Source organism: Neodiprion fabricii, chromosome 4, assembly GCF_021155785.1.
Source record: "Neodiprion fabricii isolate iyNeoFabr1 chromosome 4, iyNeoFabr1.1, whole genome shotgun sequence".
NCBI lineage: Eukaryota > Metazoa > Arthropoda > Insecta > Hymenoptera > Diprionidae > Neodiprion > Neodiprion fabricii.
In genome coordinates, this window is record NC_060242.1 from 6267972 (window position 1) to 6282065 (window position 14094).

The 14094-nt window shown below is 39.6% G+C and overlaps 1 protein-coding gene across 5 annotated transcripts in view; it reads right to left on the reverse strand.

Annotated features, from left to right (window-relative positions):
- Positions 1 to 14094, reverse strand: part of LOC124181313 — a 40203-nt gene that overhangs the window by 13445 nt on the left and 12664 nt on the right. Inside the window, exon 1 of one of the 5 annotated variants that reach the window (XM_046567765.1) lies at positions 860 to 1044. The exons of the other annotated variants lie outside the window; for them this stretch is intronic. The gene's annotated coding sequence lies outside the window, so the exon portion shown is untranslated. Of the gene's footprint in view, positions 1 to 859; positions 1045 to 14094 lie in introns of those variants that run through there. 5 annotated transcript variants of the gene reach the window in all.

The following is a 14094-nucleotide window of genomic DNA, read 5'->3' on the forward strand; positions in this document are numbered from 1 at the left end:
ATAAAATAAATATCATAGACGCTAGTTTGATGTGTAAATAATTTAGGAATACGTAATGAGCGTGCGTATATATATATATATATATATATATCATATATTATAGGTTTAACGTTGTATCTGTATAGTGCGGTAAAAATCTTCTGTCACATATGGCTTTGAGAAAAAACAAAAACCGTGAATGTCGAAAGGAAAGAAGAAGAAGAAGAAGAAGAAGAAGAGGAAGAAACAAAAAATAAAAAACAATTCAACGTCTAAGCTATCTCGCATAAAGATGTATATGCACGTGTGTATATGTGGTTAATTAACAGGCGTCCTTAGATATAATCACGTTAACCGTCGACGGAAATATTACCGAAAGGCGGTGTGTTTCTCTTAATTATGTATAGCACGCATGTCTCTTGACGTTATTATGTACCCGCATAATATACATTATATATATATATACACACGTAACCCATACACCTATGATTTAACGCTATGATCATTCTCGCCAACGTTGAAATACCCACGATATTATAAACCGTGCGATAAATATACACACAATATTTTATCAATTCGAGAACGTCGAATCACGTTCGTTTATAAAAGATATTATAGAAGATAAATAATAAGATTCTTCAAAATGTTGGGTACGTTTAAAAAGTTCTGACTCGTTTCTTTCGTTCATAGTTGTATTCAAAATCGTGTCACTTTATAATCTGAACACATATTGATACACCTAATTAGACCTAATAACTTGAACACCGAGCCGAATGTTAAACAGATCGTTCGACTTAGTCAAAGAGCCGTTGAAATTAATCGAATAACCTGCATTGGATAAAATATTGAGTAATAAAAAGACAATAAATAGCACTCGTACCGTTTTTCACTTTACGATGACAATTCGCGGGCAATTGTTTATAGCTGTACAGGGTTAAGGGTAACGATTCGCGAATAAACCGCGCTACGATCACTGTGGTAAGAATAATGTTTCCTTGACGCGTGGAAGAATTATGAAGAAAATCAGAGGCCAGCAGGAAGAAGGTCTTCTTTTAATTTTTCATCGCAAAAAAGCAATAAAAAAAAATTAAAACAAAAAAAAAAAAAAAAAAACAACGACAATCAAACAAAAACAAACGAGGAGCGACAAACTATTCACTGTGTAATCTGCGCGTGCGTGAGTGCGTGTGATAAATTTTCGAAAGCACAGCTTATGGTGTTTATGCGAGCGTGAAGAATCGCGAATTTTTATACTTATATAATGGTCGGTGGTAGGTACCGCACAGGCGTTTTGTTAAGGAGAACTTTTGCGACTGGTGTCGGATGGATAGACTAGGATAGGTTATAATCGCGAACTCGGCCGTGTGGATCGTGAAAAGATTTCTTCGCTCGTTCAGAATCAACTCGTTAGTCGGCCAGTATATTTCAGACGATTCCAGACACGTTCCTCCTGCACACGCGCTTCTCTGCGTTATCCGTTATCCGTTAGTAGGCTTTTAGCTCGGCAACGCGGTCGCGGAAACTATTTTCTACATACATACGTACGGCATTACACCATCTGTCCATGTATGCGTACATGAAGGCAGTTATCGATGTATGCACGGGTAAATACACTCGCAGTTGCAGCACGACTGCCCCGGATGACGGAAAAACGTAACCATCATGCTCCTAGGGTAAAACTTAATGCAGTATGTAGAAATAATCGGAATCAGTCGGGGGTCTACGAACAACAAGGATCGTGACAGCTAGATAGATAGATAGATAGAGAGACGGGTAGACCGATAAATGGATAGATATATAGATAGATAGATAGATAGATAGATGGATAGATAGATAGATAGATGGATAGATAGATGGATAGATAGATAGATAGACAGATAGACAGACAGATGGATAGATAGATAGATGGGTAGATAGATAGACATATGGATAGATACATGGATGGATAGATAGATAGATAGATAGATAGATAGATAGATAGATAGATAGATAGATAGATAGATAGATAGATAGATAGATAGATAGACAGATGGATAGATAGATTGATGGATAGATAGATGGATAGATAGATAGATAGATAGACAGATGGATAGATAGATAGATGGGTAGATAGATAGACAGATGGATAGATAAATAGATAGACACATATATGGATAGACAGATAGATAGATAAATAGATAGACAGATAGGTAGATAGATGGATAGACAGATGCTTAGAAGACAGATACATTTAAAGAGAACAGAATGTATTTACATGCAGAAAATAAAGCGAAATATTGGTAGGATGGACCAGTATCTAGTTGCGAACGATCAACGTCGGTGATAAGAAAAAGAAATTAGCTCACTGACGAGGGTGTAAAAAGAGAGACATTAGATAGTAGAAATCGCGGTAAAGCTCAAGATTTAGGAAAAAAAAAAAAATTACGAGGGTTCAGATCAGAGATCAAAGTTTCGTAAATGTTTCTAAGAATATAAATGGCTGTGAAATTAATGTTCGGAAACAAGTTTCGATGAGAATTTATAACTGCACACACCATTAAACAGGTGTATAATGTATATTACAGTTTCTAAGATAATCTATGGAGGATTTTCAATGGCATTTTTCAAATGTTTCCAGTGTCACTGATAGCTTTTTACCGGTATTTTAAGATGTTAGGAAGCAAAAAAGAACCTTAAAAACAATTCCGCGATTTTCAAGATTCCCTGACTAATTGCTCCAGCAACGTTTCGACAAGAATCGCTATTGTCAAAATTTCACCCGATTGCAGACTTAACCCTTTGTGTCACAGTGATGAGTATTCTTACCAACTATTTTACATCCATTTGTTTATATATTTAGAGAACTTTTCAAAATATTTCGTTGAAGTTTTTTTTTTTTTTGCTATTTTTGATAGTATACTAACAAGTTTTCGACACTCGAAAGTAATTATTGCGGTACAATGTAAATTATTATTGTTGGAAAGAGATTGATTGAAAAAAATCGTCGAAATTGAAAGAATAATTCATTTCCGGGCAAGTTACATTTTTGCAAAAATTGTAAGTTTTTGAGATCGTTGATTACGAATCTGTAATCGGGTTTAAAAAATTCAAGATGATGGATCCAATATGTCCGACGAAAATTTCAAATTCGATCGAATCGGGAGAAAAATCTCTGTCCACGAGTTTTTCGGATCAGATTTTGAAAATTCAGTATTGCAAATCCAATCAGCGACCCGGAAAATCCCTGCATAAAGTTTTGCTTTTTAACGTATTCGATCAAGTTTGAAATTTTCGTTCGGGATATCGGACCCACCGTTTCGAATTTTCAAGATATGATTTTATATTCGTAATCAGCGAGCCCGAAAGCCACGGAGTATAATCTTGTTACAAAAGTCGACTCGGCACAATAACGTCAGACTGAAAGGGTCAAGCGCGAGTGTGGAGGATAAACGGAACAGAGCCAAGTTGTACTGCAGTGCACGATCTGCATCGATATCGCGTTGCGAATTCGAAAGAAAGGAATGAGTTACACGTTGCTGCATGGGTTGTGGGTTCGCATGCACGAGTCGAAGTCATCAGGTTCGGGTCGGCGGGATGGGTTTGCTCAATGGGGAGTCTCGCACGACGAAGAGGATCACCGAGCCGATCCGGAACCTTTAGGCGATTCCGCTCACGTTGCAGTCGGTTCAAAGCGCCGTGCTTTTACATTTCAAAGTCCCGGAATGTCAGGCCTCGTTCGCGTTTGTCCGTTACAAGTTATACAAGACGCATTGCGCAAAGCGGCGGGAACGCGTAGGATTAACCGATTTTCTTCCTCGTATTCGTTCTCCGGTACTCCCCGCGCCCTGAAACGCCCTTCTATTTTATGAACGGAATTAACATAAAACACTAATTCACCGCCCGGGTCGTATAACACTCCAAGACGGGATGCGCTGTATCGTTAAGACCTTAGGCTCAGGAAAGTTCGACTATTTCCCTCTTCTCTACGGGACCGTGTGAACTGAGCCCAAATTTATCGCTATCAACAAGCCTCGACACTCGTATTAGACATTCCTGGAATATACGGGAGACCCCGATGATCTCCGGTATTTCCGTCTGCTGCGCTTCAGCGACATCCAAGCACTTGGAACACGTCCAGTAAAGCTCGATATTACCGGTTGAATCGCTTCGATTAGGTGGATCAGTGGAGTCGCAATATTCTATGGTGGTCATTTCTTGAACCCGTGGAACCCTCTTAGACTAAAAAAATAACCGTCACTTTACCATCGCAGAAATTGATGGTGGTTATGACGAAAAAAGATGTCGCGTTATCAATGTTTCTTTTGAAATCTGGAATCTCGCCGAAATATGGTGATTTTTTAGTACCTGTTTAATCGTCGTCGATACCCGAAGAACAATTAATTGAAAACAGGATCGCACGTGGTGCTTCAAGTTGAAATGAAGTCCGACGAAGAGTCGTAAGTCCTTCGAATATTTATAAGAACAATTTCACAGGCCTGCGCGTTATAAATTTTTTAAATTTTCCTTTAAAATAATAACGCATTTTTTTTTTAGGTATTTGGATACGTTGAATAGAAATATAGGGCTAGTTTGTTTTATCGATATTTATTTTTATGCGAGATATGCATATTTCTAGATTTTTTAACAATTTTTATGAAAAAATAAAATATAATGAATAGCATTGGATTTAAACAAGACTTCTATTTTCTTCAAAACTCCTGTTCAATCTTTTTCTCTTGTACTTACGTAGCTCTAAGAATGCCTAAAACCACCGTAAACAACAACTAGTGAGGGTAAATGAATATTTGAAAACCAACACCGCCATCAATACATATAATTAACACAGAAACTGGATAAGTGAGCTCTAGTAGTGTTGGGAAAATGGAAAAAAAAATGTCTCAGGAAATTTACGCGATAGAATTTTTTCGATATTTTTTTCATAGATTCGTTACTAACGCCTACCGAAATTACTGCTCAGTTTCGTCTGGGAAAAACCATGTCAGACCTGTGTTATGGGAAACTGCGAATGTTTGACAATAAAATAGTCAAACCCTGAGGACCGCGTGAAAAACTCACCCGCGCACACAGTGTCGGCATAGTGTAACTGACGTATACATATATATACGAAAGTTGAAAATTGGCATGCCGAACGAAGTCCTTTAAGCGGGTAATTTCCGATGTGTTCGGATATGTTGTGTAGGTTGAGGACCAAGTAGCGTTACGAATTGCATTGTACAGGCGTATATAGCGGATAACCGGGAGTTGGGAGTGGAACAGATCTTACGACATTCCAATGACGAGGCGGTACCTCGATTCCCGGCGATGTCCAGGGGGTGGCGAAACCCGCGACCTACCAGATAGTCGGTGGAACCCGTACTCTTCAGAGAGAAAGAGAGAGAGAGAGGTCTGGCAACTCCTGTCGAACCTCGTCTCGGACCGGGTCGAACTGCAGAGCGCAAAAAGGTATTCACACAGATAGCCTGGACGTCGAGAAGAGATTATATATTGGCCGAGGGTAGCCACATCGCGAGGGGATCGCGTGCAGATGACGCATCGAATACCGGTTCTCAATAACTGCAACGCATAGCTTCCCGGGAAATAAAGAAACTAGGCAACTGGGTATAACAAGCGACACAGGGCCCATTTAGGGTATTCAAATTTTACTCGGTACACTTTAACACGGCCACTGATACCTGTTGCATGTTACCTGTTACACCGGACTGGTATTGCGACTATGAGAACTTGTTAACCTAGCTTCCGATCCTCTCGAGACGTGGTGGAAATTAAAAAAAAAAGAACAAACTTGCAATCGTACGATGGGTAATAACGAGAAGAATAGGTTAGAATTTTTCCAAGTCCCCATATCGACCTACTGCGCATTCTATCTGCGCGGATTTCAAATTTCTAACCGTTAATCGCGCATGCGCGGTGAGTCGGTTTTAGGAGTCGGAAAAATTCTGGTGGCCTCGAACCCGCCTAGCCTATATCTATCTATTTATGGATCTGCCCCGTAATGGCGACGGCGATTATACAAGTGAGGATATCGGAAGCGGGCATAATACGATCAGTGACTCGGAGACGAACGTCGTTGGACCATCCCATGCCTCGTAATATGTAGATTTGATAGCAGATGCGTCATTCTCAGGAATAGAATTATTCACGAGGGATAATCCCGAGTTAATTCCAGATTCATTGGTAAGATGAGGATACGAGGTTGTCGTATGTGCCTCGATACCTACAGCGACGTATAGGTTATACTGCGAAGCCGGGTCGGGTAAAAATTTATTATGCATCGCATAGCAGTTGTGTTGTGTAGCTCTCCGATAAACGGTTCTTTGTCATTTTTCACCGTCTCTCGACGCGAGCGAAGTAATAATGCCAAGTATGTGCTGCAGGTGACGCAACGTCGTTGTACGCGACCACCTTCGACGGCGGGATTGGTAGCTTTGCAAAATCATTCGATTGTCGTTACCTTTTATCTCTTATTTCACCACCTCGACTCTTGTCTCTCTATTTTTTTGTCCTCGCACACAAAACCGTTACCCAACAAAAGCGGCGTACAGGTACAGCTGCACATACTGTTCACCATCATCATCATCATCATCATCGTCGGCTAGGGGTACAACACAGCTGTAGCTGTAACGATTAGACCGGCAGAGGTATTCTTTTTTCCCACGTGCGTACCCGTACAAGAGACGCTGGTATAATAATATTCTTACGAGCAAATATCGACGGGGGATTATGCCTCGAGTCCACTGTCCATGGAGAACACACGCAAGTTGACCGATTGTTTCCGTTCGATGGTCTCCGGTCGTCGGAAGACGTCTAAGAGGTATAGGAAGGGCGCTGAAGAACCGGCGGAGCTGTGTGATAGGAGACGGGAAGGTGGAGAGACTCGAAGGACTGGAAGACTAGAGCCACTTTACACTTTACAGTTAAGAATGGGGAAGGGGACACGAGGGACCGCCTCGACCTCTTCGTCGGCTTTCGGATAATGCGCTTCACCCATTAGCTCGAGAGCCAGACGCACCTCTGCACCGGGATGATCAAATATTTACGGCACTCGGCTGCGCTCCGTTACGTCACGGCCAGCGTTCCGGAGCTTCCCTGCGTCGTTGATGCACCGCAAGCACCCTTTTACTCCGCGTTGTGGGTACCAAGGTGACGGCGATCCAGCTTTACTTGTTCTTCTCCGGCGCAACGGATTACCGTAATGTCCAACAACCCACGTTTCCACGTCCCTTCGTCAACGCGAACGCCGACGACCGGCTGACACGATTAACGGCATTTCTACTGTTATCACTTAGAGATCAGTTTTATCATTAACGTGTGAAACCGGGCTCGATCCATCCTTCGTCGTCCCACGCTTGTTACCCCCGTCATCTCACCTATTTTCTCATGCCAATCGAATTCTTATACAAATTAACCGATCATCTTGCTGGAAACCTTGACTACGGTTCAATGTACTTTTTCTATCGAAGTGAACGGATACCGTTCTCATAACTTCCGGTGCGGGAAGTTATTGCAATTGAAATATGACCAACTTCTCATCGTGAAAATGTTTCACTTTTACGTTCCAGCCATCATCGGTACGGACTGATGATTAGGAAACTCTGATTGATCCTCTGAACGAGACTTCTGATGCGTTTCCTAAGTTCTGTTCGTTGGTTTTCTCAAGTGTTTCATTCGATGGTACCGAATCATTTCATCACTGAAATCACCAAAAAAAAGGCGATTACACGAAGCAACACATTTTCATCGTTTTTTTCAATCAAAATCCTACACGTGGAACGATCGGATCGTTGACCCTTCTCTCCAATCTTTCGACTGGTTGAAATTCCTATCCTTACTGCCAATTATTTATTTAGACTGATCAATTATTCACACGTGTCATCATTTATACGGATGCAAAGTTCTGAGATGACCCGAAGATCTCACCGACACGAGGATATTCAAATTGGATTTGAGCCGCGCCCTCGGTGATGATGTGCGTGAGAATTCCATATCCATGGTGCCGAGCGTTGGTGGAGAAGCAATTGAATGACTCCACCGTAACGATTCTTTTTTAATTTTTTTCATTAATAAGTACACTTTCTTCCCATTTAACGGTTAATTGATCCATACACTGCGTTACATCTGACGAGCCGTAGGTATACATGATTGAGTTTTTATTCGAATTGTTATTTTGGTCTAATCAATATGACGCTGTGCGAGAAGGAGAAAAAAAGGAAACATCATAAATCAACTTGCTAACTGGTCCCCGTGCGTGGGAACGAATATCAGAATGAACGAAAACTGAGGAACTTTTTTACCTTTTGGACAAAGTAAGCGTCACGAATTTGTCGAGTGTGTAAATACGAGACTCGATGTCTGCCGAGATCGTGATCGTAAAAATCTCTTTGTCGCATTATTCATCTCGCGTGAATGTAACGCAGTTTTTCGCTGGGATAATAAAACAAGGATGGTAATTATTCACGTTATATACGAGGAAACTAAATGGGTAATATTGTAATATGATGCGCAAGTTTTTGAGACCCGAACAATCTACGATGGAATTGAGGGGAGTTTTTCAAAAAAGCCGTTTTTTCGAATTTTGTAATAATTCAAAATGAGATCTTTGCTGCAACGATATAAACGATTCGAATTGCCTGGTAAAGGTTTTACTGAACAGCGGACGGAAAATAGGGCTTCCTAATTGTAAACTGAACCGATCAAGTTTCATCAGACTTGAATCTTCATTCATGTTACCGATTTTCATTCATCGGTTTAAAGAACTCTGTTTTTCACAAAATACAGTTATAATCGTGCATGACGACGTTCATCGATCATAAAATAGTTACAATAGAATTACCAATCGATACCGTTTACTACCGATTTTAGATGTTACGTCGAAATAAATTCGTTCTTCATCAAGTAATTACGTGTACAATGATGAATAATAAAATTTACCGATCGTGAAATAACTTCAATAATATTACGGATTCTTCTCGTTGATGATTTGCGTTTCGCGGTTAAAATAATTGCGTTTTTATAGAATAATAACAATCGTGAATGACAATATTCACCAAGCACTAGATAAGCATAATATACTCGTATTTACCGATAGATCCTTCGCGTTAACGATTCTCATTTCACGGTTGAAATAGTTGAATCGTTCAAAGCATAATTCCAATCGTGAATGACATCATTTACAGATTCTGAATAAAAATATATAATATAATTACCAATCGATTCTAGTCGTTAGCAGTTTTTACTTCACGATTGAAATAGTAGCGTTTTTCGTCAAATAAGAATCTTTAATAATAATACATATCAATCATGACATTAGGCGCAATACAATTACCGATCGACGGTTTCAAATTGCCGATTATCGTTTTTCCGTTGAAATTACAGTCGCATTTATCGTAACATAATTGTAACAGCGAACGAGACTTTTTACCGATCACGAAGCAACCACAACACAATTACAGATATGTCGTTAGAGTTGCCGATTTTCGTAACCGAATGAGAAAAAGCGGCGTTTTTTACTAAGAATCTACAACATGACCGAATCTCCTCACCGCCGGTCAGTCACTCAGCCATCATAAAAACTAACCGATTTCAGATTTTGCCGTTAATTTTCCAAGTCCAGCTGTGTTACCGAAGACGATTGATCATCGGTGCCGGTACGAGAGTACCTACATCAGGACCAGGGTTGATAGCTCGTTAGTTTTGGTTGATTTAACGGTGGACTTTGGCGTAGCCAAGGTCGCTTTGCGGTACGTGCCGATTAATCGATGGTGTGCTCGGGTTCCCCCCGAACGGCGAACAGCGATCGAAGATATCCGGGGACTTCGCGATGGCGACCGCGACGATGATGGCCAGTCTAGCAGTCTGGCAGCGTTTCCGCGCCGGGTCCGGCTGACGATGGGAAAATAAATGATTTGATTGCTCGTGCCGGTTCTCTCTCGAGACGGTCACGTGACTCCCGGCCACTCGCGGGCTCGAATGCGCACGCACGCACTCCGGCGTTACACGCGTTTACCGTTACGTCTTACGCGACGCGACGCGACGCAACGCGACGCAACGCAACGCGAGCCAGCCATCACCGAACGGTCTTGCCTTTACAGTGGATTACTACTCGGGGCGTATTATAGGCATGCCCGTGCACCGGGCGGTGGGATGCAATGTAAGTTTACACTCCTTCACGGAAATAATTGTTGCGGCACGCTACCGCGATCGCGTTGGACGCGCAGCCTTTTCCTAATTGCTCCTATATTGCCCCCTCTCGTTCTTGTCGCGGGTAAAACGACGGACGTGCGAATCGCTAGATGCACGGAAATCGTTAAGTGTGGTAAGGATGATAAGAATAGAAAAAAAAAAAAAACAACAACCGTATAAACTGTAATTAGGATTTGGTACCTTGCATCCGTCTGTCTATCTCTAACTTAATATTACAATTATCCTGTACACCGGGGTTTTTCGAATTGGTCTTTGAAATTTGCAAGTATGCAACACAGGTCGACGAATAATTTTTTTTTTTTTTCAGTTTGTATCTCAACGAACGAATGTCGATTTTATACATCAAATAATAACCAAAATCTTCGTATATTACTTGTAACGTTTGCTTTTGTCTTTGTTACGTTGATAAACAAGTCTTGAAGTTTTTGGTTGATAGCATACACAGCAAGTATTTTTTCTTCTATTAGTTACGTGGAAGAAATCAAAATTTCACATCTAGAACCCAGAGTCAAAATTCGTGTTTGTAGCTTATAAAAACGTCTACTAATGATCAAGCACTAGTCGAATGTAGTAAAAGAAGAAAAAAACAAAAAACGTTACCAAACATGTAAATTATAAACTATAGCGTAAAAATTTTTCAGAAAGATTTGAAAATTCTCTGTTTTGATTTGCCGGTAAATTTTGACCTTCTTTTTTCACTTGAACTTTGAGAAAAGGAAAGGAAGAAATCTATCAATTATAAATTGACACGTTAAACCCCCAGCGATTTGTAATTCGTTCAAAATTGTAGGGGAATTGAAAATTGTCGAGTAATACATGTGTATGTACCTACATGCGTCAGATAAATAACACAGTGCGTAGGTAGGTATACAGAGTATAACACACGCAATAAACTTGTTAAATCGTATGAATCTTATAGTTACCAAGGCATACGTTACACGCAAACGATACAACAACAACAACAACAAAAACAATAATAATAACAAAAACAATAATAATAATAATACCTATAGCAATAATAAATGGTATACGGTTGTATGTACACACAGAGTTCTCCACCTATACCCGCAATATCTTTGCGAAGACAGGAAATAGCTGCTTTTATAGAGGCCCATGTCAGGTATACCTAAACGTAACCGGCAATTTGTGGCATCCGGAAATGAGACCCCGCGATCGAATAATTCATTTCGCAATTGCAGGAATAAAAAAGATGTACAGTACGTTACGTAGGGATCCATAGTCCTTTAGTTATTACCTACTATACACGTACTCTGTAGTGTCACAGTCAATTTATTGAACCGTTTCTTCCCATTTCTTTTACCGATCGTACCTGAAAATCAGTGAATTTCTCCACTCGTCCTAATTTTAAGAATCTGCAGGATCGATTTTCAATGTTGGTCGATAATTCTGTTTGAAATGTATAGAATTCCGATCTGTTCGTTTCCATTTTGTTTTTGTTTTTTTTTTTTTTTTTTGTTTCGGCACGAGTATCTGGTAAATCTAAAAGTACCTATACTCGGAGGACCGTTGCGCGATTATGCTCGTTTGAATTATGGTAGCGTTTAAGTGGGAGGACATTATGCCGCGTGAGGGAATTCGGCGTATCTCGAATCGCGATCTGCGTTAAATTGACGGGGCTCTTTGCCTCGCGTTATTAACATCTTGAGATTCTAATCAGAGTTGGGTACATTAATACGACACGCTTGTTTGTGCGGTACCCGGTCTCTGGGTAGGAGAAATTATACAATTACGGATAGAATTGCAGATTTAATACCGCATCGCGTTAAACGTATAAAGCTAAAGTAGTTAATCGTTCTTAATACGGTTGTAGAAATATTTTATTTTCTAATACGACCCGAGATAAATATTCCCCCGTCCATGATTGTCGACAAATTTAATACACGAGTCACGCCTGCCATCCGGAGGAATCGTCTGCGGCACCGAGACTGCGGCCAGACAAACCTGATGATGCACTTTACCTCCAGTTCCTTAAATACCCTGCAACGTCGTCGTGTCTGCTGTACCGTAAACGGGGCAGTGCACCGGCTTAATATGCACCTTACACCGTATTATAAACACACACGTTGAACGCCGTATACGCACTGCGCTTTGTCTATCGTGGAAACGTTTGTTGTACCGGCGCGATAATTGATAATAAGTGAGGAAAATGCGTGGTGAAAAATTTATGCCTGTGCTTGTACCAAATATTGTACAAAATACGAAAAATATTCTTGTAAGACTGTACGGAATGAAAATTGACTTTCTATAACTGTGATCAGGAACAGGATTCGCTAGAAATTTGTTAAACATTTATCGATTATACTACGTTTCTCGCAATCCCGCAACAATCTTCAAGACCTTGATTGTTGGAGAGATACCAATTTTGTTTAGTCTTTCTGGCAACTGTAACAAATGAAATTTTTCTCAGTTTTCTGTCAATCAATTCAGAATTATCACACGGGAAGAGTAATTTAATCACTGTTGTATGAAATTTTATTCGATCTCGAATTTCCAAAATCTAATTTCAAATTCGTAACCAGCGACCCTGAAAACCGTAGAATAATATCTTGTTACAAAAGATGACTCGGCACAATAACGTCTAATTCATAGGGTTAACCGCTGACAGGTAATAAGAGTAAAATTTCCTCCCTCCCAAAAAAATCTTGTACTTTCGGAGCAAACTGTAAGGATTGAAACCCTTCAACGTTAATTTTCATTTGTTTAGTTCCGTTTAATTAATATCATAACACAAACATTTCATGAAACATTCAATTCGAAATTGTTTGAACTAGAATAAAAAAAATAAAATAAAATAAAAAAATAAAAAAAAATCTCGCTAGCTTTCGTCATTGTGTTTAACACCGTGCTTACATTACACATATACCGTACATACATCATTTATCTGCAACCACGTTGTTAATTTTTTGTCCCACCGGAGAACCGGTAACCGGCAGAAGGTTCGATCACCGTTTACGTTCGGTTAATTCAACACATATTATCTACATGTACGTACGCGATTCTATGTTTATGTAACGTCCACGTGTCGATTCTCCCATATCGTGCGTCAGACTAACTGCGCAATCAGCTTGCAATTAATACAAACATATGCTGCACTCCGTGCATGCGCAATTATGAAAGCTTATGGTGTTACTTTTTACCTGCGTATTAATAATTATCGGTAAATTTGCAAAGTAAATATCGTGGGGATTTTTGTATCGCGATTATGGAATATATAAATATATCTACTTTGAAGAGATTGCTGTTTGTCGAAAATCGATGTGTTTGATTAATTTTATTACCAGATGGTCGTACGTCGACTAATTTTCACATTGTTGTATTATTAAGCTACGAGGATCTCTCTAAATATACCTACAAAAATGTAAGGCAACGAAATTATAAGGAAAGTCTTATTATTTCATTAAAAATTTCTCATCAAAATTGTTAAAGAATCTAGTAAATGCCTCAAGTTTTTCCTCTACAATCGATCATTTTATTCGTAGAACTATTTTCTACAAACGCAGTGAAACGGAATTTCTTTTCGATCAATGGTCAATTTGATATTGCCATTTGTTGATCATGTAATCAATGCAGATGCAAATGTTTAGTAAAATTAAACACTTTACGATTCCAACAGATATACAAAAAAAAAGTATAGCAGTCAACTTGTAGAGAACAGTTTTCTCAAGAAAATGAGCCATCGTGAAACGAAATCGAACGAATCAATCAGACCTTCAGCAATTTTGAAAAGTACTTTGAAACGAAGGATCAATGTATTTAAGCGTTTGCTAATAGTTCCAGCATTTGTTCATTTTTGTACATATTTTGAATGAAAAAAATTTGTCTCGCGCGTTATTTAAATGGGAAATTTCAAATGGCCAGCGAAACCTTTTAAAATTGAGCTAAGAATTTTACCAA